The 27,526-nt window shown below is 42.6% G+C and overlaps 1 long non-coding RNA gene across 10 annotated transcripts in view; it reads right to left on the bottom strand.

Moving 5' to 3' along the window:
• Nucleotides 1–27,526, bottom strand: part of LOC140614740 (uncharacterized) — a 141,872-nt gene that overhangs the window by 59,658 nt on the left and 54,688 nt on the right. For 4 of the 10 annotated variants that reach the window (XR_012015525.1, XR_012015526.1, XR_012015527.1 and 1 more), the window contains exons 2-4: nucleotides 21,422–21,508; nucleotides 9,246–9,554; nucleotides 6,714–6,774 (exon numbers count right to left, since the gene is read on the bottom strand). This is a non-coding gene — a long non-coding RNA (uncharacterized lncRNA). The remainder of the gene's footprint in view (nucleotides 1–6,713; nucleotides 6,775–9,245; nucleotides 9,555–21,421; nucleotides 21,509–27,526) is intronic. The other 6 variants (XR_012015522.1, XR_012015528.1, XR_012015529.1 and 3 more) reach the window with 2 other exon arrangements.

Here is a 27,526-nt window from a genome sequence, read left to right as displayed (position 1 = left end):
CTGAGAACACAATTTTGCTCATATATGCACCCTCCTCTAGAAAAGACCGGCCTATCCCCAACCATAAGGGGTGGATCCTCCTGGGTCTAAGCCAATCATTTATTCCTTAACCATTCATTTATTCATTCAACAAATATTACCAAAAACATGTTTTGTGTTGGACATAGTTTTAAGCACTGAGGATAAAGTTATGGGTTAGGCTTCAGCATGGTATGCAATTTTAGCCAAAGAGATATGGCTGAAGGAGGGCTCTGGGAAAGGTGTCAACATTTCTAATGAGTAATGAAGGCTAGTTAGTTGGTGGAATGAATGAATGGATGACTAAATGAATGGATTTCCAAGTTCCCATTCATCTGTAATAGACATGCAAATTCTTTAGGTACACTGGAATTAGAGCTGGGAGGCCTGGGTTCTATCCCTGGTTCTTTTATGAACTGATCATAACCCTGGGCCAGGGCATAAACTCTATGAGCCTCAGTTTCCCCATCTGCACACTGAGCTCATAATTGAGCTAGACAGTCTTTGTGGACACAACACAAGCTTTGGAACCAGAAGCTCGGAGAGAAATGTTGACCTTTGCCTTCTTGATGTGTGAACTCGGGCAGAGCTCCTCTGTTAACGGTTTCCTCATCTCTGAGATGAAGATTTATGGCCCCTTCCAACATTTCCATTAAGTCACAGCTGAGTTGCATGGTTACTCGTGTTGATGGAAATAGTGAAAACTTCTAGGAAAGCAATTTATGGGGAAACCAACTCCCCAGTGCAAACATACACACACAACCTGGGAGGGGAACCCAGCTGCTCCTTTCAGAGCAGCTATGCCTACATTCCTTCTGAGTACTCTGTCTGGTTATGGTAGGCACTAGGCTTTCAAGGTCAACTGGTTGTATTTGAGGCTCTTGGTCTCCTTAGCCACTTTATCTCAAGAGCTAGGAGCTACCTTAAAAATCCCAGAGCTTGGCCCTGCTGGGACACTCTTGTGGTTCTACTGCAAAAGATATTAAGACTTTAAAGGTCCTGGCCCAGGCCTGGTATGCAGTGAATGTGCAAAGTGTGTTGTATGTTAGGCCCCATGCCCCACAGGTACCAATTAACTTAAGTGGGCATCAGTGGCAGACTATCAGGTAGTTTTGATCTCATATTTTTAAGGTACTCAAAGGTAGGGATTCCCAAGCTATTTCATTCATGTAAAAGGGATAACAACCATTGTTCGCTTTTGAAAGCAAATTAAAAATAAAATAAAACACCTACCAGAAACACTCCTCTTATGATAGTTAAGCCCACTCAAGCTAAAATTTCTTTGGCCTGAAATTAAATCAATTCTGTGTCATAAGCATGATCTGGTCAGTACTATATGAAGGCAGATTAATAGTAAATGGGAAAATAAGTATATTATGATTTAATCAGTACTTTATGTTTGAAGATTTGATCTTTCAACACTCAGACAGAAGGATTAGTAAAAGAGATCTTCAGTATCAGAAAGGTTGGGAGCCAGCAAGTAAAATGTTGAATGTTTTGACAAGGGTCTGCTGGTGACTATATCCCTCTCTTTGATGTCTGGCCCCTAAGAACCTCTGAGCTGTGTCGGAGTGTCCCCAAGGCACAGATCCAAGGGAGAAAGGGGAAGAGACACTGTGCTAACAGTGACTAATGTCATTTCCAGTTAACTGGCTCTTGGCAGATATGCTACAGATGTTCAAATGACCTCATTAGGGACTAGGATGTCAACAACAAGACAGATACAAATAGAACCCTGCTTAAGATTCCTGCACATCCCATGGCTTTGGAATCCCTTAACTCATTTCCCAAGCTTTCCGAAGGGTGGGAATTTCAGGCCGTGGTATGTGGCATTAGAAAGACCTTTAGGCGAGATGGCATTTATGTTAGTTGAGTAGGCTGGCTTTGCTGCAATGACAGAGCATCCTCAAAGCTCTCCCTCACTCCCCACCCTATTTCACTTTGTGGGTTGTCTTCATCCATAGCTATGTCAGATGAGCTCTCCCCAGGCAACATGGAAAAGAGTAAGAGTGGTCTCTAGACATCTCCAGGCTTACATTTTACCAGCCTTTGACCCCAGAGGAAAGGGAGAGCTTGCAGCTCTCAGTCACCGTATATAAAATCCTGAAGAAGGGCTTTGGCCTGGGTTGAATCAAGTCTTCATTTATTACAATATGCATGGCCAAGCCAATATGCATCTGCCTCCCTGCCTAGACTATGAGCTTGGAAACAAGTCCCACACTGCTTCCTGTCTGTAGCCTCTCCCAGCCTGGGGCCACCCTGTAAGGGACACTCAGTAAACATCAGTTGGGTCATATGTATTAGCAAACCCAAAGGTTTTTTTCTGGCAGGCCCACTCAGCACAAACCAGGAAGACAAGAACTAAATGTAGGGAAGACTGGTGACGAGCGCAATTCATAAGCTGACTAGTCAACTGATCACGTGTTCAACAGTGGCACCAATTCAGAGAGAACCCTGAAGATATTTATCGAATAAACTCCTCCCAGAGCTAGTCAGAAAAAAATTCCTTGCATGGTGGTTTGCAAAGCATTTTTACATGATTTCACTTCAACACAAATCAAGAAATAATCATGAGAGTCTTCCAAGTGCCGGGCACTGTGCTTGGTGGTGGGTGAGCAATGGCAGTGAAAACAGACATGGTCCTTGTCCTCAGAGAACTCCCCATGAAGGACTAAAGAGACACAGTAAATAAAGAGAGAATAAAAACTGATGTACTTATACAGAACATTTGCTATGTGTCAGGCACTGGGCTAAATGCCTGACACATATTAAGTCAATTAATCTTACAATAGTCCTTTGAGATAGATACTATTCTTAGTCTTGGAAGTTGGGTGACTTATCCAGGGTCACCAGCCAGCAAACCACAGAGCCAGAAATCAAACCCACATAGCTTGGCTCCCAAGACTCTGCTGTGAGCTAAAGTGCTACACCATCCGCCAGCAATAGCGTCCTGAGAGTTCAGACGGAAAGTAGATGGGCTAAGGAAGGCTTGCCTTTTATCCACTCAGGAGGCCAGGAAAGACCTTAACTGAAGCCTGAAGGGTGAACACATCTTACCATCACAGCGACAAGACAGTGAAGGCACTAGAAGGCAGACACCCTTCTACATTGATGGAAAAATCCAGCTGGGTGAGACTGCATGACTTGTCCAAGTCCACACAGCAAGAAGGGATGATTCAGATCTTAGAGCCAGGCCTGCTAATTCTTAGAATCCAGGATCTTTCCCACTGGGTCTCCACACAAAGGCTGGAACAGTGGCTGCTATCAGCTGCGCTCACAAGCCTCCAGGGAAGTCCAGATAGAACACCCCTTGGCAATCTCCCAATCACCCTAGCATAAATAACCAACAGGTTGATGGGCACTCATCTTATAAAGCACATCCTATAAAGAACTTAGAAGCAAATGCATTGAAGGATGTGTTTGTTTGTTTAACTTAGGAGTTAAAACAGAATGACCTTGTCTTAAAAATTGTGAAATAACAATCAAGCTATTTGCTTATGTTTATATTTAAAATGAAAAGGTATTCATTCATAAGAGCAAATGCAAAATAAGGGGGTTTATTTACAATACTGGCTAGGAATTAAGAGCTTTTAGAGAGAGGTGGATCATTATTCATTCAGCTGTAATGATTAACAGTTCAAAATCCACTCTCTGCTTTTCCCCATATCTGAGAAAGAATAGAAGATTTGGCTTTTTTGGGTTTTAGTTTGTTTTTTGTTTTGTTTTGTTTTGTTTGCTTTTTTGTTTCTCTGAAATCAAAAGCCATGTTTTTCTTTCCAGGGAATGCATCAGAATGAGCAGTTTCCACAGACCTGGAAAAAAGCCAGGATATTTTGGAGTCAAGGTCCCCTGTCCTTCCCCCTAGTTGCTATCCTTGCAGTGGAAGGTAAAGTAAGCGCTCAGGTTGAAGAGTTCAGCTGGCAGGGAAGAAGGGGCTGACCCCACCTGGAAGCACACCAGAGGGGCAAAGCGTGGATGAGGTGAGGTGGCAAGAGCAGGATAGACAACAAAGTAATATTATTAACAATTGATGGTTCATCATTATGAACTAATGAAGGCCAGCCACTAGTAGTCTATGTGCGTCACATCATTAGCTCATCTAAGTAGGCTGATATAATTGGTATCCTCATTTTGCAGGAGAGGAAACAGACACAGGGCTTCCCTTGCTCAAGACCATATTTCTAGAAAGCCAGAGGAGCTAGAATTCAAGAGGTGTGACTCCAACATCAGCATCTTTCCCTTTAAGGCTGCAGCAACAGGGTCATCCTGGAATCACTACCCTATTGACTGAGGTTTTGAGATCCTCTCAAGGCCATCTAGAGAGCACCTCTTTTATGAGCTCAGCTGGCCTTGAACTTGGTGCTTTCTGGTCAGTTTTGATTTAGAGCCACCTTCTTACAAACTGTCAGCTTAATTTGGGCCCCAGAGCTTCCTTCCCTGGGGAGTTGGGGTGGGGGAGGGTAAGGGAAAGAGAGAGAGAGAGAGAAAGAGACAGAGACAGAGACACAGGGACTAGATAATCACTTCTGAAGAAGTCAAACAGCATTATAACACCAGCCTCTCACTGAAGTGATGAAAAAGCTATTGTTGGGGCATCTTGGCACCAGAAAGGAAGAGAGAGATTTTCCTGAATCATTTCTCATTTTTTATTTAGGCTTCACACTTTTCCTGGGGCCTCTGGGCAGCCTTCCAGAACCCATCCCCAAGACTGCCTCTGGGTTTCAGAGGTAAGTGATCTGTCCCTCCCAGGCTGGGAAGGGGCGGGCTGAGGCTGGGACAGGCCGTGCTTGGCTCAGCCCCCTGACATTGTACACGCTAATGCAATGTGAAGTAGCACGTCTAAATAGCCTGTCCAACTTTTTTGATGTTCTTGAACCCACAGATGGGATTCATTTCCACACTGTTCGCAAAACGTAAACGATACAAGGACATTAAAGAGCATTAAACTACTTGATGACATTTTGGTCACATTAATGAAAAGTGGCATTTTTTAAACTACCAGAAAGAAAGAGAAAGAGGGTGGGGGCAGAAAGGGGAGGGATGAAGAGGAAGAGAGACAAAGCAGGGAGGGGGAAGCAGGAAAAGGAGAGAGGTTGGAATCCATTTCAAGTGTAGAAGAAACATTGGCAGTCCCAGCTCTTACCAACACCGTTGGGATTTCTTCGCATAGGACACAAGAAGCAGACCTCTTCAGTGGCTAGACAGATCTGCAGAACATTCCGACGCCTATGTAGGAAGCTATGCAGAGATACTAATACATTAATGTCCACTTCCAGACTGACTAGTTTGGCCAACATACTACTGAGACACAAGAGAGGGCAGGAGGAATGTCAAACTCACTTCCTCCAGGCTGCCTTCCCTGAGTGCCTGCCTAGGCTGATCAGGTGTCTCTGGATGCCTGAAGACTCCAAATTTATCCTCATCCCAGCCCACATCACCTTGTATTCAATCTCTGATTAATTTGATGGAAACTGCCCCAGGCTGTGGGCTCTTCGAGGGCATAAAACAAGGATTAGGAGCAGAGGTTCAAAGGGACAAATTCGCCTAGGCTGTATTCCTGGTTAGCCCACGAATCACTTTTATGACCTGGAGAGAGATAATGAGTTTTCCTGGGCCTTAGCTGTGCCATCTGTAGATTGGGGTAAGAAGAAAACCTAGCTCCCAGAGTTGTAGTGATGCCTGAATGAGGTAATGAGTAAAAAATACCCAGCTCCATGCCTGGTACACATATACTCAACACATGTTGCAGATTAGCATCAGCTTCATGCCCAGCACCCCAAGTACTTGGCACAGGGAAGGCACTCAGTAAATACTGTTCAAGAAAGGAGTCTCAAAAGACTGAAAGAGAAAAAAAAAATCACTTATCAAAAGGACTAAGGAATTGGGACCTGGAGCCACAGAAACTGCAAATGGGTGGCAGAGACATTTTACAACTCACTTATCAAGTACCAGGCACCTTGTTTTAAAATAAAAATTTCTAGTATTATCTCTTGCGAATGCCTACGGAGACGTCCTGCTCATTCCTCTGGTGAATGGGGTGAGCAGCCCCTTCCCCTCCAACAGCCTGGGCGCCCCCTCCCTGCTCCCTCCGCCTTGGCAGGGCTTTCTCCTTCCAGCCCTGGTGGTTACATTAATTGCTAATGACAATGGCAACCTTCACTCTGTGTGGTTTCCTGCCCAGATTCTGGATCCTTTACAAGGCTCTCTTTTCTTTTTTTCCCAGATAGGAAATGCAACCCGAGACGTGTGAAGAAAAAAACAGTGTGCTTATTGTCATAGCCTCCACTCCTCGCTGGGCTCCCAGGCCGGCTGTGTGTGCTCTGGGGTGTCTGCCCCGCCACAGGGAAGAATAAACCCAGACTCAAATCATAGGAAATTCATCAAGTGTGCTTCTCAGAGCTCTGTCTTTCAAGGTCTGTTTCCCTGCCATATGATCTCTATAAACCAAATCACTGTTAGCCAGGGCACAGGACCAGAGGCGCCGGAGGCTCATGGATAATGAATGCCAAATGCATGTGACAATAGACTGATCAGGGAGCTGAATGGAAATTTCTGAGTCGTGCTTTTATATGTATATACATACATACATACATACACATATACATACATACATGTACCTCGTGCCCACATACACACGTTACACACAATACATTAATGTATTGTGCGCACACACACAAGTCAAGCAAGCAGCATACCTTAACAGAGGCCAACTGTGATCCTTGGTGCCAGACTCCGAGAACCCACCTCTCAGGAACTCTGTTAAATTATCAAGACGAAGAAGGATAAAATTGAAAGAGAAAAAGGTCAGATCCCAGTTTAGCTGGGCATATTCGACACAGAAGAATCACGGACTTGACTTAGAAATTCAGAATGCCTTTCACTCAGGGGCCCCAAAGGACCCAACACACAGCAGGGCCTCACCTGGAAAATGTAAAACAAGGACTCATGGGGCACCAAGGGTAAATGGGAGGAACTGCCCTCAATTGAATGGATTATTGTGTGATCTTTCCCAGTCATTGTTTTGACTCCTGGGTCTGACCGACCCCTTCACTCCATAAGCAGGTTGCCAGTGTAACAAGGTAAGAGATGAGAACATGGGACAGAAACTAGCAGGCCACCAGCTAAAGGCAAAAAGGTAATTAATGTTATAGGCTTTTAGATTCTAGAAAATACTGCACTTAAAACTGCAAGTCAACTAAGCGGCTGTCGGCAACCGATAAATGCTTCCATATTCACAGGCATCAGCAATCTTCCCTTACAAAAAAAGTAATAATACATACATATTAATGGATCACATTTTGTCCTTTGGGGAGCATAATTTTTAAAAGGGCCAAGGCAGCAATAATAGTTCCTTTAAAAATTCTAAATGCTGTAATTGTTTTCTCTGAATTATGGTGCTAGGATTTAATTAGCGATGAATGTTCGGTATGGGGTTTGGACATTTTTGATGAATTCAGCCAAACAGAAAAGTAGTCTTGTCCTTATTGCTCCCTCCCCGCCCCCACCCGTTTTCCTTCCCCAGGACCCTGAAATGTGCCTGTGCATGAGAACATGTCCACGTAGGAATTTTCTTTTCTGCAGTTTGGCCGTAGTTAAAAAGGAGATTGCTGTAACCACAGTTCAACGAGGAACATGAAACGTGGTCAGTGAGGTCATGCAATTCAGCACAAGTTTTGAGGTTTTCTAGTTATAAGGAGGAAAAGTAATAAAATGCAAACGGTAGGAATTTCTTCTTGGCGATGTTCTTATCACTAGGAAGAAGCTGCTCAGGTCTTGGGGTTGGGCTCTTGGGCTTCAGGGGCTCAGGGGCCAGTGGCCATGGGAGGCTAAAGGTGTGAGGGGGGAGGGAGACGGGAGGAGGAAAGGGCTTTCTTCATTCATCCAAGGAATAACCATTAAGCAAAGCAGAGTCCGGGTCCAGACTCTGAGCTGGGCACTGTGCACATAGCCCTGGCAAGGGAACACTTGCCTGGGGATAAACACAATCGCTTTGTTCTTCTCCAAACCACTTCTTTGTAAAAGCAGCTGGAGAGAAGCCCAGAGCAGCGGCCATCCACACAGGCCGAATCAACGTGGCCTACACAGCGGGGGCCCTGGGGGCTGTGCCCACGCCTCTCATCCACCTTCAGGACTTCTTTCATTTGAGACCTGGAGGCTGTTCCTGAGTTCCCAGTATCCTCTATTAACATGCAAATGCCCCTGGGAAAGGTCTCACCTTGAGACCCCACCAGCTAACCTCTTGCTCACCAGTTACTTCTTAGCAAGGATTAGCAGAAATAGAACACCAACACCGAAAAGGCTGGGGGTGGGGGGAAGGTTAGGGCTTGTGGGGAAGCGAGGTAAAAGACCTCTTCCTACTGCCAACGTTTTCCTAGACGGTCGATGCACTTTAATTCAACACAACAAATCGATATACTTATTTCAATAATGGCTGATCTCTGAAAACTGTAAAAGAAAACAAAATTTCACTTGCAGACCCGCTGTCCCCACCATGGTTATGTCATTAGAATTGCCTGCTTCAAGATTTTGTCCAGATAGTGAAAAGGCTGCCTCCCAAAATGGCAGGCCAGGGTAGTAAATGGAGGGTTTTTTCCCACTCTGTCAGGCCCCATCTCGTTTCTCCCCATCATCTCCACTTCCTTCACTCCTCCCTCTTATACCTATTTTCACATCCTTCTTCTTCCTCACCTTCCACTGCTGTAGGCCTCTCCAGAGTGCCCTTGAGGTCCATTGGCCCAGCAGCTCCAGGGTTTTCAACATTCCTCTTCCTAAGGCCTTTACCTGACTTTCCCTACTGGGGAGACCCATGATTAAGAGGATACTATATGTTGGCAAACTGAATTAAGAAAAAAAATGGCTGTATGAGATATAAAACTAAAAAAAAAAAAAAAAAAAAAAAAAGAGGCTAGGATGCCAAATTAGCCAAAAAGACATGAGTTCAATTCCTACTGCTGCCACTTCCAGATACTGGAGGCAAGTGACTGATAATCTCTTATCATTAGTTTCTTGTTTATCTTTTGAGAGGAATAAATAAATAGTGCCTAGCACAGTGCCAGTATTTAACACAGTTAAATACTCAATAGATATTTGCAATCACTATTGTTATAATATACCTGATATATCTTTTATTTTAGGGTCCCATTTCCTATGAGATGGGATTCCAAAACAACATTCAGGTAGGGTTTTGTTTGTTTTTTTTTTTTTTTAATGCACCATAATATACATACCAGTGAATGCAGGCCTCAAAAGTTGTTCTCTTAGGGAAATGTTTACTTATTTCAGCATTGCTGTCATTGATCTTAATTGTTATTCACTTATTCCTTTATTCATTCAACAAATATTTGTGTCTCCGTTATGTACCAAACATTTGGTACCAGATCCAGAGATGGCCCCATTCGATCCCTGGCTTCCAGCTCACATCCAGTGGGTCCATGCACAGGTGTCCATAAAGAGCTATGAGGAAGCTGCCAGTAAAGAACCAGCTGTCTGAGGTAGTTGGTGAAGACATCCAGAGAGGCATTCAAGTTGAGTATTAACTAAAGGAGGATAATATTTGTTGCAACTTAATAAGACCCTTCTAGGTACCAGTCACTGAACTAGAGGCTTTATTACTTTAATGTATTACACATAATAATCATGCAAGGTGAATATTATTCTCATTTTGCAGGTGAGAATACTGAGTCTCAAGTAGGTTAAGAAGTGTGCCTATAATCTTACAACTCGTATGTGATAACTGAAACTTCAAACCAGGTCAGTGGGGTTCCCAAAACCTGTGCTTTTCCTTGCAACCTGATGGACCAATTCAAAAGTCACTCAGGCCAGAAAAAGGAAGAAATGGTCTTGTTATTTATAGGCACATCTCCAGTTTTTGCTTTTTATTATGCAATATTTTATATATACAAAATAATTTGCTAATGTATTTAAGTTATTACATAGAAATGTATATTTATTTTAGAAAATATTGGAAAACACACATACATATGTATATAACATTTTTTTTAGGGAAATAGCATGCTAGGCATTTTTATACTTCAAGGAAGAAGAGGGTTATATCTATATACAAATATGATCATATTTTGATACACACTTCTAATTCCTTTTTCCACTTAAAAACAGATCAAGAACATGTTTTGATGTCAGCATATACACATGTATATCATCTTCATTAATCACTGTTAAGTGTCCATTAAATGGATAGATGCCATCATTTATTTAACCTATTCTCTCTGCAGACAGCAAGCTTAATTTCAATTTTTAAAATCATCGTGAATAATGTGATGAATATCCTTTGCACAAACGTCTATGTGTATTTGTCCAGCCATTCTCTTAAAATAAATTTCTGGAGGGGAATTGCTGGGTCAAATTTTTAAGGTCTTTGATGTTTTTCATTTCATTGTGTTTCATCACGTGTGAATTTATACTTTCATTTACAACTTGTGAAAGTGGCCTGACATTTTTTTTTTTACATTGCTATGTTCTTTATTTTATCTTACTGATTTTATAAGAGTTCTTTATATGTCAAAGCAATGAACCTTTTGTCAATATATTTGTTATACCAAAATATTTAATTTTTATAAAGTGCAATCTATAAATTTGTTTGTGGTGTTCAGGCTGTTGATGCAATATTTAGGAGAGCCTTTCCTGATCATGTGCCTAAATTTTCCCTGTTTGTGGTGTTCAGGCTGTTGATGCAATATTTAGGAGAGCCTTTCCTGATCATGTGCCTAAATTTTCCCTGAGATCTTCTTGTAGCTTTTTATATCTTATTTTTTAATCTATCCAAGATTTAACGTGGTATATGGTAAGAGGAAAGAATCCAAATCAACATGTCTCTATCTATGTACCATCTTTTGCCCAACCTCCACATATGAAATACTACTTCTATTATATACCAAATAATAGTATGGTGGAGTTTTCTGCTCTTTTTCACTGATCTACTTATCTATTTTCATCCATAGGACCATGCTGTTTTAATTAATACTTCCTTGTAGTCTATCCAATGTCTAGCAATGCTAGTCTTTTCTCATCATTTTTCTTTTTCAAAGCTATTTATTTATACTTTTTTCTGGTTTGCTGTCTTTCAAAAGTGAGGATATGGAGGGGAGAGAACTTTTAAAAGTGTTGCAGTAATATGCATGATAAAGTAGTGTGTGTTTTTAAAAAACAGTCTCACAACTTTATAGCCACACTTTGTTCATTTCCATACTGAATGGGGTAATTCTGGTGCTTAGAGTCAGGCATGCCCCGTCTATTACATCCTGTTGGCAAAGAACCTTGGCAGGAGGTTTTGCTCACTCTATCTATATGAAAAGGCAATATAGGCTAGTGGTTGAGAGCACAGGATATCGTTTAGCCATGACCTTAGGAAGGTATTTATTAAGCTCTCTCCACGTTCACATTTACAGTAGAGGGGTGACAATATACTAACTCATTAACAGACAAGCTGTATATGGAAGGCTCTTAGAAGAGTGGCTGGCACAAAGTAAATATTCTGTGAACATTAACTAGTACCCTCATGACCCCATCCATGGTCTTGTCATGCCAGGGGTTTGCTAATATGTCTTAACTTGGAAGAGGGAGACTGAAAGGAAGCTACGAAATTAGGAAACATGAGTTAAATACAATAAAATTTCACAAGCCTTTGCAAATGTTTATAGGGATGACTGATTGTCATTAAGTCATTATTCCTCATGGTGTCCAGGGGGCTGGTAAAGCAAGGTGTGGCCTGGCCACGGAGGGGGGCCATGTGGTATTAAAAATGGCTTACCACATGAGGACTCTGAACCAGCCAGGTCATCCAAACCCACTGCAGATTCTGCTTAATAAGGCCCTTGTCTTGACCTTTGTCAATCTTGTCAGCTCAGAGCTCACACTTGACTTTCCATTCTACTCTTCCTCCTATGTCTGCTCAGAGCAGATCGCCTCCCATGCCAGCTGAGAATCTGAGCATGGGGATGAGCCTGCACTCTGGAGTGAGACTGCCCTGGATTAAACACCAGCTCTGCTACAAACCACTGCAGTATTAGAACTAGAGTTTTCTTCAGCTGAATAATGGGGGTGTTATGCCCTTCCTGCCAGGTTACCATGGGGCTTAGGTGACAATAATACACATAAGACCATTTTATAGAGTGTCAGGCACAGAGTAGGTACTCAATGTGTTACCGCATCAATAAAAAATGTTGGATCCTAAGTAATAGAAAACTCAATTCAAACTGGCTTAAACAATAAAGGACAATTATTGGCTTATGTAACTGGAGACTGAAGAACCTGGGCTTCAGGAACAGTTTGATTTAGTAGCCTGACTATACCATCAAGAATTTGTTCGTTTGTTCATTATTTCCTCTCCCTTCACCCTACCCTTCCCAGAATCAGCTTCATCTTAAGGCTCTCTCCCTCTCATGGTCCCCAAAATTGCTACAAGTATCCAGAGAGAAAAAAAAAAAAAGGGCCACCTCCAGGAATGTCTCCAGATGCCCAAGGAAGAGCTTTTCAAGGAACCCCCAGCACACTTCTCTTGTTGTAGTTCAGTAGCCAGAATGCAGTCAGAGCCCTGTCCCTGAAGCTGTACTATGGCTGGAAGATGGGATTGTTCAGGGTCATCTAGACCACAGGTTCTAGGTATAGAGTCACTTCTTTGCTAGGACTATGCAGAGAGGCAGGAGGATGGAAACTGGATCAAAATTCAGAGGGATTAACAAGAGAAAGGGCAATGGATATTGGGGGAACTACTGCAAGGACCACCCCTCATGTTCCTGGCCCCCGGTGGAGCACAGATGAGTATGTCACCAAGTCTCCACTGGAACTCCAGACAGGGAATATGGCAATAATAATAATAATAACATATGTAGTTTTTCTTTAAAGTTAATATTAAAAAACAGCCCTTTGAAAGTACAAAAATATTCTTGTTTCACATCATTGAAGAATGTGTGCTCAAAGCCCAGGATCAAGTCATATGCACAATTGGTGTTTTCTTTTTAACTGTCAGTCCCTGGGACTTTTTTCTGTAGGTGGTTCCCTTTCTCTCTGTCTCTTTCTGCTTCTTTTTCCTTCTCTATTTACATTTTATTGGCCTCAAGTACCTGAGAAGAAACCTGCAAGGGGAGGGACTGTGGGCTCAAGGCCTGAGTGAGCCCTGTTCCTACTCAGCTTGGCCCCACTGCTGAGTGAAGCCTGGTCTCCCAAAGGGTTCAATGGTGGAGCCCAAGTGGGCCCTTCACGCCTCCAGGTTGCTAAGCAACAAACACTTCAAGTTTGGAAATCTTTATCCACACCGGATATATTATCCTGGCAAATTGGACTTTCAGATCTGGCAGCAATGGAAAGAGTAACTTTTTTTTTTTTTTTTTTTTTTTTTTTAAATAGAGACAATTTAGATGATTTCAAAGACATCTGGTCTCTTTTTCCAGCGATGTATGACTCTTCTCTTTCACCAAGCACATTGGATCCAAACACTTCACATGTACAAAAACACAAGGTCCCTGAAGAAAAAAGTGTTTCAGTGGCAAAAGTGGACTCACAAAATGTGCTGCCAGTTGGAAAGGCCTGGAACCCACTCGGGCAACAGCACCCAGGGCATTGTCCTTCCTTCTTCCCTCTATTTGAGGCTTCTTTTAACTTAGTTTCCTCCAAGGACTCTTTCTTCTCTCTCTTATTCTCTTGGTTGCTGACTCCCTTCCTGCCCTCTGTTTTGTCTTATTTCTTTATTTCTTCCTGCCCCTTTTCCTCATTCCCACCATTGTCTCTGCAAACTTCCATCCAGCCTTCTCCTTTCTTCTCCTAAGTCCAAACAACACAAGGACAAAAGGCACCATAATATCTTATGGGCAGGAACTCTAGGTCTTATTGCTCCCCACCTTGTTGGTGCATAGAGTTGGTCATTCCTCTTTCCTTCTTCAATCACAGGCAGAGTAATCTCAGGGCAAATTCTCTCACTCCTAAGTTCTTTAAAAATTTTTTTCAAGACAAACCCAAACATCAAATACCTTCTCCACCTGCTTGCTAATATCTAGAATTCCTCTAACAGAGAACATTACATTCCACAAATAAAGACCAAGTTTCAAATGTAAATAATAAACAACTCACATCTGGGAAGCTCTCGTCAGCTTTCCAAACAGGTCCAGCTGTTTGCAAATTCCCTCATTTGACCCCCACACTAATCTGGAAACTGAAGTATTATTTTACTCTCATCCCTGTTTGAAAATAAAGAAACTGAGGCTCCAAGATGTTAAGGATCTTTCCAAAAGTGGCTCTACCCTAGTTCTGTCTGATGCTAATGCCCATATTCTTCCCCAATTTCCACCTCACTTCTTTGAGAAGGAACCATAATAACCTGATATGAGCAGGAATCTTCCCCTAATTTCTTCAGACTCAAGATGTTCCCCACCCCTTCCCCTCATTCCTAGCTCTGAGATCTTTGATTTAGAGTTATGACTGGTGGAGCCTGTCAGCGGGGTATGCTGCCACCAGATGGCAGATGATACTCTGGTTTAAGGGTAAACTGCAGATTTTTACCATAACTATGAGAGTCAAGTGTTTCTCTGTATTTTATCATTTTATAATCGAAATTATAGCCCACAAAAAAATAGGTTAAGCATAGCAGTATCCACATCTATATACAGGATACAGAGAAGATATACATTTAGAAGAATAAATTTACAAGTTAATTATATACCTATTAAAATGCTCATTGACTATTAACAAGTGCAACTCAGCCTAATTCTGCCCACAAAATCACTTCAAGCCTACTTTAAGTTTCTGAGATGTTGGCCATGGCACTCTAGAGTCACTGCCTTTCCAACCTGTCCATTCAGTTCCCAAATACTAGCTGATAGCAGAAGTCAGAATGGTTTTCAAACCTAAGAGTACCTCTGAATCACCAGAAGGGCTAGTTTAAGCACAAATGTCCCGGTCTCAATTAATTGGTTTCTGATTCAGTAGGTGTGGAGTGGAGGCTGAGAACTTGCATTTGTAACAAATTCCCAGGTGATGCTGATGCCACAGTTCTGGAGAACGTATTTTAAAAACCACTGGACTGTGGCCAGCCACCCTGTCTGGCTCTCATAGGTTCCCCTTTTCTCCTCAGCACCATGAAGGAAGGAGTTTGAGCCCCACAGCCTCCCAGCCTCAGCCTGGGGTCCTACTGTGAGTGATTAACCAAAGCCTTAAATACTGTTCCTGGCACCAAATGAACTTTGTGTCATCTATCTTCCTCCCTCCCTCCCTCCCTCCCTTCTTTTTTTCCTTCCTTCCTTCCAGGAGATTGAGAGAGTGTATGCAGGTGGGGGTAGGGGCAGAGGGAGAGGGAGAGAGAGAATCTTAAGCAGACTCCACAGCCAGCATGGGGCCCCACTCGGGGCTCAATCCCAGGACACTGAAATCATGACCTGAGCTGAAATCAAGAGTTGGACGTTTAACTGACTGAGCCATCCAGGTGCCCATGTGTCACTTTTGATACATATTTCTGCTGCTCAGTGCTGCCTTCTGATCAGATATTCTGTGAGATCAATGCTTATTGGAATTTGTGTCTCATTAATTATAATAGAAAATGCTAGCATTTATGAAAGCTGCCTGTGCTAAGGGCTGCTTCATTACCTCATCTAATCCTCACAATTCTATGAGAAAGATACCATCGTTATTACCTTTGTACAGATGGGAAGGCAGAGGAGCAAGATTATAAAACCACTAAGTTACAGAGCCTGGACTAACTACCAGTTTCTTTCCAGAATATAAGCTCTCTCAGCCACCATAGATACTGATTCCAAATTTTCAATTTGGATACTGGAAGTTGGAATCTGGCTCCCTTGAGTCAGTTTCTTTTGGTTCCTACAGCTTCTAGCCCTAGCATTAGCCCCACTGGTCTGTGTCCCAGCTCATCGATGAGCCAGACAGGATGCTCCATGAAGGCCTCTGTTCTAATCCATTGCCTCAGTTCACCATACCAGGTACAGGCAAAACAGTTAGAAATGGAGACCCTAAGTCTCTTCCAGAGTCTTAGGAAACAAACAGATTCAAATGTATTCCCCAGGTGGTACTTTCTAAGGCAAGGAAGTGGAATCAGACACTTTATAATAAGCTTCTACAAATGTTATGTTGGCGAGTTGAAAGAGCATCACAAGAATTTTTCTCTTATTTATGAAAGAATTATGCAAATATATTGTGAAAGAAGAAAGTGAGGTGGGAAGGGGGGGCAAAGAAAGAAGGGAGGGAGGAAGGAAGATGGGGGGATGGAAGGAAGAAGAAAGGAAAAGAGGGAGGGAGGAAAGGAGGGTGGGGGAAGGAGGGAGCGAAAAGGGCCAGAAAACCAACCTAGGAGAAAACGTAGCAAAGGAACAAAAGGAAATCTTCATCATACTATCTGGCTATAGAACATCTTAATAAGAATATAAATTCAAAACACAAGCACTGAAAGACAAGATAATAAGGTTGAAAACAAACAAAGGAAATGTAGGATCTAAGGAAACAAATTGAGGACACATACCATCATTATAGAACTAATATAAAAATTAGAGCAGGGAACAGGTATATTCCACTAAAAATAAGTTAGATGGATGAGAGTTTGAGAAAAATCACAGTAAATGCAGATTAAAACAAACTATATTAGAAACAAATACAGGGTAACTAATAGAATTTTTTTAAAAGCCTAATAAATAAAAAAATAAGTTTCCAAACCCAAAGGTAAAAATGTTTAAACTATTTAAATAAAAAAATTAACTATGCAAATTGAAACATATACCATGTTCCAGGAAAATTTAATACAGACAGCTCATGATAGATCTATGAGTTAAAAAAAAAAAATACTCTTCAAACATTGAATCAGGAAAAGCAAATCATTAGGAGGGGTTAAAATCAAGCTGGCCTCAGCTTTCTCCACAGGTACATTTAAGGCCAAAAGGCAGTATTCACAATAAGAGAGTGAAAATGCACCCCAGGTGTTATAGCCACACAAGAATGCTGTTAAATATAAAAAGCAACAGATCTTCTCAAAGCAGAGGAAACAGTCAAATAGCATCTATGGGCCCCTCTTATTATTATATGTGCTGCCGAAGCGAGCACTATGGGCCCCTCTTAAACAAAACTATGTGACAATGACATTCAGGCAATTAAGACATATAGAAAGAAATAACTTAGAAACAGAACACCATGAAAGGGCACTAGTGGTGGGCAGTAGGTCTACTTAGTATCTATCCTGGTAATGAACAGTATCTTTAGTGAAGCCCACTCTAACTGCCTTATTTACTAGGGCAACATGTGCTCTGCCCCACTCCAGCATTCTGGACCTCCTTTCCTCTGCTTTATATTTGGCTTTTATTCTACAGCATGTATCATTTTCTAATTCATCATATATTTTCCTTTTTGGGGGTTTATTACCTGCTCTCACCCCACTTACCATAGAAAGTAAGTCAGTCAGGAAAGCTGAGATTGAACAGTTGTATGAAATATGGGAACTATTCTAGTTATAGAGCATTTGAACAATGTACAAATAATCATATAACAAAATCCGGATTTTGAGGAGAGGGGAGTTGAAGACGTGTAAGGGTGTTAATGTCTTACCTTCCATAGCCCAAACACAATTGCTACTAACATAGAAATGCAGAGTTTCAAAAGACATGATGACTGCCATCTCTTGATGCTTTCTATAATCACTTCCATCAACCTTAAAAGGATTTTTTATTAAATACTTGTATTTTAAAAAAATGCAATAAAGAAGTCTGTATTCAATAATCTGTAGTTTTACTTTCGTATATTTTCTTGTTAAATTCCAGAAAGTTAAGGTAATACTTTACATTTTATAATAGTATTTAGAGTTATGATTTCATTTTTATTTAAATTTTTTTAGATATTTATTTTTCTATTTCAGTATGCAAATACAAAACCGGAAGTGATGATGTTTATTCTCAATATAGGTTATCTCTAAGTAGTATTATTTGGGTTATTTTACTACTTTCATGTCTAAACTTTAATACATTAATTATTTATAAGGAGCATAGACATTTCTTTTTAAATATAATTGAACAGTTTGCCTTTGTTTCAAGAATAAGAGGGGTGCCTGGGTGGCTCACTTGGTTGAGTGTCTGACTCTCAGTTTCGGCTAGTGTTGTGGTCTTGGGGTCATGGTCTCAGGGTCATGGGATCTAGCCCTGCATCGGGCTCCATGATCAGGACAGTCTGCTTGAGTTTCTCTCTCCCTTTGTCCCTCCCCCCTGCACATGCGTGCATCCTCTCATAAATCAATCAATCAATCAATCAATCTTAAAAAAAAAAAAAGAGAAAAACTAGAAGCATATATGTCATGGAGATAGACATAGAAATATAGAGACAGACACAGAAACATATCAGAAACAGACACAAGTATAGATGTTTAGCACCCATGGTAGAAATAACAACTTGAGCCCTAACTTTTGGTCAACTTGCCCTTCTTTCTGTCTACTGGAACTCCCTCATGGACTTGCCAGATGGAAGGAAGGACATTAAAGCTGACTGCAGAGCCCACTATGTGCTCTTCCATAAACTTTTGGTTAAGTCTGTAGGATAGGAAAAAACCTCACTATTTCAGAGAAAATATTGAAAAATTTCAAGTTCAGATAGGGTGTGATTTGTATAGCCCGAGGGATGATAATAATAGTGGCAATATTTGTACATGGAACGCATGCCCTGTGTCAGGCTCCATGCTGGTATATTTGTGAAGAAGCCATTTTAACCCTCAAAACAGCCTATAATGCCAGTACCTTTTACTCTTGTTTTTGACACATAGTTCAGAGAGAATTGTATAGCCAAATGTCACACAGCCAAAAAGAGGCAGTGTCAGGACTGGAACTTAGGTCTGTCCCAGACCCACGCTATTCCCTCTGCAGCATGCTCCTTCCAGGCTAGAAGAGAAGTGGCCTGTGCTGGTTACCTGTATGTAATGAACCTCTGGGGGTTCTGCTGCCAGCCAGTCCATGAATCCCCTTATCCCCTCCTGAGTGTCCCTGCTGAGCTAAACAGGCAAAAGGTAGCTCTGATGATTTCTGAGATGGATGGGGCCAGCCTGGGAGCTCAGGCCCCATCTCAAAAGGTACTTCTGAGTCCGGTGGCTCTGACACAGTAAACACTCAGCCAGGGCATGCCTGACTTATGGTCAGCAGGAATGTAGACAGTGGCTCCTTCAAATGAGTGTCAGGAGATCTGGTTTCCACACCCACTTCTACCATTCCTCTGTGGTGTGACACTGGGGTAGTCATTTGATGTCTCTGAGTCTCCTCTGACCCATCACTGCAACGAAAGGGTTTTACTACTGGACAACTCCCTAAGTCTCCAGCTCAATACTTCTGTAATTTAGTCAGAGAATGAGCTGCTCTCTTTAGAAGGGTCTGGGTGGTTGGGAGCAAGATTCTCTTTGAGAAAGTAAAATGGCAGCTGGGGAGCCAAGCCAGCAAGGAGCAGGACAGCCTAGATTCTCCCCAGATGGGAAAAGAGTGACTTCAAGGAACAAGTCTTCGAGGCGGTAGGAAGGGGTCTCTGTTGTAGGCCTTCACATTCTCCCCAGGTGGGTCTTGGCAGCTGGACCACAGGCCTTTATGAGATTATCTGCTAATCATGGCCTGGGTATGAACACTTGAGAGGTGTCACACACAGAATAAGATGCTTTTTTTATGATGCAGTAAAAGAGAGGAAATGGCCTTGGCCTCTTGCCTCATCCTGCATTCAGTAAAGAAGCGGGCAAGCTGCGCCAGCCTCCCGTGGGTGAGGGCCCTGAAAGCTCAGAATTTCCACCCAAGGGCTGCCATTTCATTAGAGCGTTGCAGGGAGGGGCTGTGGGGGAGAGTAGGCAAGGGAGACAGCCCTCCCCCTCCCGACATTTAGGAGAGGCCAGGGATTGCTAAAACCCACAGACACTGAAAGTTTAGAAGCGCTAGGGTCACACACACTACATTAGTAACGTTATATACTCATAACCAGAGAGTAAATCACTGGCTCCACTTGGGACAGGAATTTCTCCCCAAACACTATTATTGCAACAATCTATTATATTTTCTCTGAAAAGTAGACTGTTCCCAGAACCACTGTTCTCCCCCTGACCACTCCCACTCACTGTCAGGGTAGCTAGTGACGATTTTTACCCCCAAGATAAAATGAAAGATTGAGCCACCGTTTACCAACTGTCAGCTGTGTGCCAGGGGCTGTGTTGAACATGTAAGCATCATGAAGAGTTAAAGCAACTGAGTTAACTGTGATCTGGTGGTCTTACATGTATTAACTTATTTAATCCTTACAATGATGCAGATGCAATCCAACACAATTGATGTTGTCATTCCTCATTTTACAGATGAGAACACTGAGTCCCAGAGATGTTAAGTGACATATCCAAGGTCACACAGCTGGTAAGTGGCAGAGGCAGGATGATTCCCCTGCGTGTACTTTTATCAGTCCCACATCTGCCTATCAGAATTTAGTCTTCATTTTAAGTATAGGTCTCTGGGTCCTCCCTCCTGCAAGGATGGTCTTTAATCTTAACACCTATAGGGGGAACCATTCTTCCTCTCCCTCAAGATGTTAGGAAGAACATCCTAAACTCCCTGCCTAGGGACTGGTGCTTTTGGTGGGAATGTGACTTCCATTGGTGGCCTCAGGGGTTAGGGCTGTTGAATCCCTCTTACGCCAGGTGAGGGCGCTATGATTCTCCATGCAAGCCGCTCCGTGAAGGTCTCTGTGGTGAACACAATTCTCCCCTCAGGCAGCTGACATCTAGGCTAAAATGTGGATTAGGATTCTGGTGTTGGATGCCTGTCAGCTGGGCTGCTGACACTGCACCTTGACCCTGTGCCTATTTCTCAGAATCCAGAAAGAGGAGGAGGTGACAGATTAGCTCTGCTAAACACAAACAACTCCCTCCAGAGTTCAAGGACCATCCCTGGGCGACTGGAGGAAGCCTGTCCTTTCCGCAGGTTCCCACGTTCCTGATGGGCCTTCTGGCCACTGTCTGGTCCCTGGGGTTGCCTGCCATTCCTTCACATCAGCCTCATCCTGCTATAGCTGCATTATCAGTAGGACTCTTTACCCCATGTAGGGACTAAGGCTTTGTCTTAACTTTCCTACACTTAGTAAGACCAGGAAAAACTAAACATTTAGCAGAATGTTGGTAAGGATTTGAGAATAATCAGAATAGAAAACATGAAAACAAAAAAAAAAAAAAAAGGAAAAAAGAAAAAAACTTTCAATTAAATACTGGGCATCACAGCTCCTGAAGACTGTCAGGCATGCCTTCCATGGGAAGCCCCTGCAGGCCCCTTTCCTTAGCACCCCTTCCCCACCTGCCACCATATTGCATGAATCCCCCTACCGTGGAGCACCTTTGGCCACGTGTTTCAAATATACCTCTCAAAACTTTTTCAGACTCGATAAAGAAGGGAGAGAAATTCCTTACCTCCAATATCCTCAATGGTACCACTATCAGTATTCAAGTCATCCTCTAGGCGCTGCTCCACCTGGGCACCTCAACTTCTCCCTGGACCTGCAAGGAGGAGAAACAAACAAACAAATAAAACAAGCCATTTCCCCTATACCAGCCAACTCCCATGTTGGTGCCAGGCCAGCAAATGATGGATGCACAGAGAAGCATTCCCAGCACAGAGCAGTTTATCTACTCATCTCAACCTCACCATTTGGGAGCAAGAGCTGGGTGTCTCCTTCATATGATCCAAAAGTCCATCAAAAGTTTTTCTAAGACCAACAGCACAGGTTTCCTGTGAAAATGACTCTATCCCCAGGAGCCACAAGAAAGATTGTGGATAAGTATTACAGAAGGTTGCTTCTACTACACTTGGTCCCAGGGCACCCACAAAGGGGCTTTGTGGGGTGATTGTTTTCCTCCTACTGCAGATGAGGAATCTGAGGCTCAAAGAATGTAAACACCTTATCCACAGTATCCATGCCAATAACCATTCAAGTTGCTAACAGACATGAGATCAAAATTTTCACCATGTGAAATGAACTAGGGGTGGAGGAAGGGGAGGTGGGCGGGGGGTGGGGGTGACTGGGTGACGGGCACCGAGGTGGGCACTTGACGGGATGAGCACTGGGTGTTATTCTCTATGTTGGCAAATTGAACTCCGATAAAAAATAAATTTATAAGTAAAAAAAATAATAATTTTCACCATGTAACTCTGCTTAGAAGACATGAATCACATCCCCAGGCCTCCCGAGAGCCTGCTGAGTCCTGCCCATCCCAGCACCTTCATCAGTAGGAGAGGGTGAAGGAGCTGAAGGTGATCGGTTGCCTCCAAGACACTGATTCTGGGGTGGGAGCAGGGTGTCCATCTCACTCCCCTGAGACCAGACCTTTTGGACCTGGAGTTTATATTCCATGATTATTCCTCTGTCTCAGCTAACTCCAGTCTGCCCCTTGACGTTCAGAAGCAAGAGCCTGGGATCCCAAGTTAGGTATCTTCAAGCCATGGGCTACATCTTTGCCAGGGAAGCTCAAATGCAGCTGCTGCTTAAAATTCCCATTCTGTTCGTGCTTTTGTGCCCAAGTCAATCTGTTTCCTGAGGTAGGAGGCGGCAAGGCATACAGTTTGATTTTGGAGAAGGAGAATCAAGAATTAAGACGAATAGATACTTTCAGCAGCATAGAAAATATGGGAAATGTGGCACTTTTCCTTAGGCCCAGAAAGGTGCATCTGTCTCTGAATTAGTTATGTCTGTCCTGGCCTCTGTACCCCACCTCCTCCCAGCCCACAATCCATACTCTTTTCTCCAGTCTTGTCAAACTTCTTTTAAGGCTTCTTTTTTTTATTCCCCCATACTGGTCACTTTTCTCATTGCCTGAAATACTCTTCCTTCTCTTCAGCTGGTTAATTCTTATTTGTCTTCCAAAGGCCAAGTAGGTACAGGCATCACCTCCTCCAGGAAGCCTTCCCTGATCCATTCTGTTGTCTGGGCTCCCCGGCACTCAATGCCCACACGGGCTTCCACTGCAGCATTCCTATGCTACACTGCTATTCTATCTATATTGGCCCATGCAAAGAAATCTTAGGATGTGTTAATAGCATTGGAATCTATGATCTGATATGTCGAAGCATGTTAAGCCGGAGAGGAAACTTTTTCAAAATTTCATAGGCCCCATTATTATAAGAACTTTTCTAATCTCTAATTCTATTCCTCCCATCACCACCATGACCTAAGGGAGAGGAAAATAGGTGTTCTCATTTACACTAACCCTGTACCTGCTTTTAATGTTCTACACAGGCTGGCATCCTTCTCACCTCATGCTGTGCACTGAACATCCTGAATTACTTAAAACTTTATATATATATATATATATATATATATATATATATATATATATATATAAACATAGATATTTACCAACTGCAATAGCCTGGCCCTGACCAACCAGAACTGATGTTGGCCTGTCAAGCAAGGTCCTGGTGCTCCTGGTATGCCAGACATTTCCTCTTTTCTTGCTGATTTGTGGGGGGGTATAAGTCCGGGGGAGTGTCAGGAGGGAAGGGTGGATGGGAAGGGGTCTGGTCCATGTAACAGTGGCTGTTTACTGACCAGTATGAAATAGTCCAATATTTTAACCTCAGTTCACCAGAAATGACAGCCTTGTGGATGTTATAGACTGGAAAGTGATTTAAATACACATCTGATCTCACCATTATTTACTGAGGCACTAACTGATCCCAAGCTACAGTGCCCATAGACCTTGAGGATCTATGGCATTTCTGAACTGTTTTATATTTCTCCTGGAGGAGATAATGTCAGAGAGGTGGGGAAGAAGATTTCCCTTCAATTTTGTCTGCCTATTGGACTTTCTTCTATTTAATATGAGGCTGGTCTGGCTGCAAGTCTCTGTAACCCAATCTGGGTTTTTGTTTGTTTGTTTATTTTTTAATTTTTAAAGATTTTATTTATTCGAAAGAGAGAGAGAGAGAGAGAGAGAGAGAGAGAGAGAGAGAGGCAGAGACACAGGCAGAGTGAGAAGCAGACTCCATACAGGGAGCCTGACATGGGACTCCATCTCGGGCCTCCAGGATCACGCCCTGGGCTGAAGGCGGCGCTAAACTGCTGAGCCACCCAGGCTGTCCCCCAATCTGGTTTATATCCCTTAATGACATTCAGGGCTCAGATCGAGAATCATGGCTACAACATGCTCTCTTTTCCTTGGAGGAAGGACTTCCAATCTCAAGAGAACTCTGATTATGTTACTTCTATTGATGATAATTGTGTTTCAAAAATATCCATTCTCTTCAGTTACTTTTTAATTAAATAATATATGTACACATTCTTCTTGTAAAAGCTAAGACTACATAGATAAAGGAAACCCCCCGTAGCCATCTGTCCCCCCTCCTAACTCTTCCCCCATCCCCAAGGTAACCGTTAGCATCACCTTGGTCTGTATCTTTCCATACTCTCAATAGGTATCTTTACACATACATGTGCATATGGAAAAATGATGGTTTTTAGGTGCTTTTGTTTGTATTTAGCATGACACTAGCTATTCTGCAATTTTTTTTGTTTACTTAAAAATATGTTATGAGGATCTTTCCATCTACCTCATTTTTGTTATCTCTACCTTGAATCCCATACATTAGTTGTCTAATAATTTACTTAATCATCTTCACAGGTGGGCATACCTGTGGTTTCATTTTTCACTATTACAAACACTATTTCCATGAGCATTCTTTTTTTTTAAATTTTTTATTTATTTATGATAGTCACAGAGAGAGAGAGAGAGAGAGAGGCAGAGACATAGGCAGAGGGAGAAGCAGGCTCCATGCACCAGGAGCCCGACGTGGGATTCGATCCCGGGTCTCTAGGATTGCGCCCTGGGCCAAAGGCAGGCGCTAAACCGCTGCGCCACCCAGGGATCCCTCCATGAGCATTCTTGAACATAAAGCTTTGGGCACCTGTATTTTTCTGCACTAGAGTCTTAGAAGTTCTCTTGTTGGTTAAGGAGCTATGTCCAGTAACTATCTTCTCTTCCACCAATACTGCATAGTAATACCTGTTTCCCCAAACCCTTACTAAAACAAGATGTCATCAGTATTTAATTGCCCTTAATGCGATGAATAAAGCATGACTTCTCTTTATCACTTGAATATGCATTTTCCTCATTACTAGTGAAGCTGGGCATCTTAAGTTTATAGTCATTTCTCTATGGACTGCCCATTTGTATCCTGTGGCAGGCAGACTTCTAAATGGCCCCCTATGGTCCTCATCCTTTGGTGATCATGCTCTTATATAATCTCCTTCCCTTAAAGACCTAGTGACTTGCTACTAATGAACAGAAATGCAAAGATGATAGTTTGTCTTCCAATGTTAGGTTCCAGAAGATGGTGACTTCCATCTTGTTTGCTCTCTTTCTTCCTCTCTCTTTTTTTTTTTCTGACTCTTCCTCAGTCTGGTGAAGAAAGCTGCCATGTATTTAGCTGTCTTCTGGAGAAGCCCATATGGCTTCCAGCCAACAGCCAGTGAGGTACAGAATCTCATCAACAATCATGTGAATGAGTTTGGAAATGGGTCCTTCCCCAGTCAAGCTGAAGATGACTCAGCCCCAGCCAACATCTTCACTACAGCCTGGGAGAGATCTGGAGCAAGAAGCCCCAATGAAGCCATGCCTGTGTTCCTGACTTTCAAAAGCTATGAGATAATAAATGTTTAATTCGGGGAGGTAATTTGTTAAGTATCAATAGATCACTAACATGTATCCTTTGCCATTTTTTATTTTTTGATTGGTAGGCATTCTATAAATTACAGTTGAAAATTCTTCATGTGTGGTATATGTCATAACTCTTCTACCAATCTTTTGATTATTATTAATTTTATTTGTATCTTTTATTGTATAGAACTTTAAACTTTTAGTGTCTTCAAGTGTATCAGTCTCCTCTATGGCTTTTAAATTTCTTGTTTAAAAAAGACCTTTGGGATGCCGGGGTGGCTCAGCAGTTGAGCCTCTGCCTTTGGCTCAGGGCATGATCTCAGAGTCCTGTGATCAAGTGCCACGTCGGGCTCCCGGCATGGAGCCTGATTCTCCCTCTGCCTATGTCTCTGCCTCTCTATCTCTCTGTCTCTCATGAATGGATAAATAAAATATATAAAAAAAAAAAGACCTCTGCTCTCTCAGAGTTATAAACATATAATTACTTGTTTACTTCTTTCTCCCAACATCCACTATAAGTTCCACGAGGGCAGGGGCTCTGAGTCTTGCTCATCTTTGGATCCACAGTCCCTGAATACAGTGTCTCACAGAGAGGTGGCATTCAGGAATGCTTGAAAGCATTCCATGCAGACAGACTGTGCAGGTTGCATTTCTTTCTCTTAGTAAACTCTCCCTGGTGTTTAATCTCCATTCCTGGTCTGAAGTGTGTGCCTTTCTCTGCTTGCTCTTCGCTAAGACAGAGAACAGATATCCTTCTGGCCCCTTCTGCAGCTTTCTCCCATCAGCCTCAACAATCGTATGAGCTCACATACTCCTCTAAAACTACACAGTGTTGGCACTAAATATTGCTGGTGTGCCGAAGATCTCATGCCCTTAAAGGAAAAAAAAAAAAAAGGAATAAAATATCAGAAGATTTCACTGAAAGTGCTGGTAAGGATTCAGTGCCAAGAAATGTAAAAATGACAGCATGAATTAAAACTGTAGAAGACAGAATGTGAGGAGAGGCTGTCTGTGCTGCAACCACCACCTGCAACTTCCACTGCTGCCCCAGACATTGATATAAAGTCAGTTGCCAGCTTCCCTGATCAGGTCTAGAATGCCCACATTCTAGAAGGCAGAGTGAGATATTCTTACTCTTAGGGAAGTTGGGGGATGAACTGGCACTGACATCTAGCATTTACTCCCCAGACTGTCTCTGGGGAAAAGGGTTTTTTTGAAATCTTGTAGTTGGGAACTTCATTCGAGTGTTTGGACCCTGAGTCTACTCTCTCCTCAGGCAGAGGATGGCTCTACCTAAGCAGTGTCTGAACCCAGCCTATAAGGTCTGGGACAGCAGGGCCAGGCACTGCTTTGAAGGGGAAGAACCACCACATTTCAGACCAGGAGGACAGGTAAGGAATGGATTCTATAGTTAGGAGCTGGGTGGAGGAATCAATATCTGATCAGCACCATCACCAGCCTATGGAATGTTTCAAACAAGTCTGAGAAAGGCACTCCTTTATTGAGATGTCTTACCTACCATCTGCCAGGTAATGGCATTTATTATACAATGAATAAGATATGAATGGCACTCCCTAGTGTTGTATAAGGCACATCCAGAACAACTATATAATTAAGTTGGCCCATGAGCCACCCTTATTCCCCACAATCTAGCTGGGCAGGTGTTGTTCCTGGAACCAATGGAGCCAAAGATACCCTAACTCCAAGATATCCTTCATGGTACTTCTCACCTTCAAGGTCTTCTCTGCCCATGTGAGTGCTACTTCTTATATTCTACAAGATTCAGAGATCATCAGTCAGAAAACACTGCAACAAACCAAGCCTTGTCTTTGCCAGACCCCAACTCCTTGCCAAAGCCGGAGT

Source organism: Canis lupus, chromosome 23, assembly GCF_048164855.1.
Source record: "Canis lupus baileyi chromosome 23, mCanLup2.hap1, whole genome shotgun sequence".
In the NCBI taxonomy this organism is placed as follows: Eukaryota; Metazoa; Chordata; class Mammalia; order Carnivora; family Canidae; genus Canis; species Canis lupus.
Note: the sequence above shows the minus strand (reverse complement) of the source record. Positions and strands in the feature narration are given on the sequence as shown.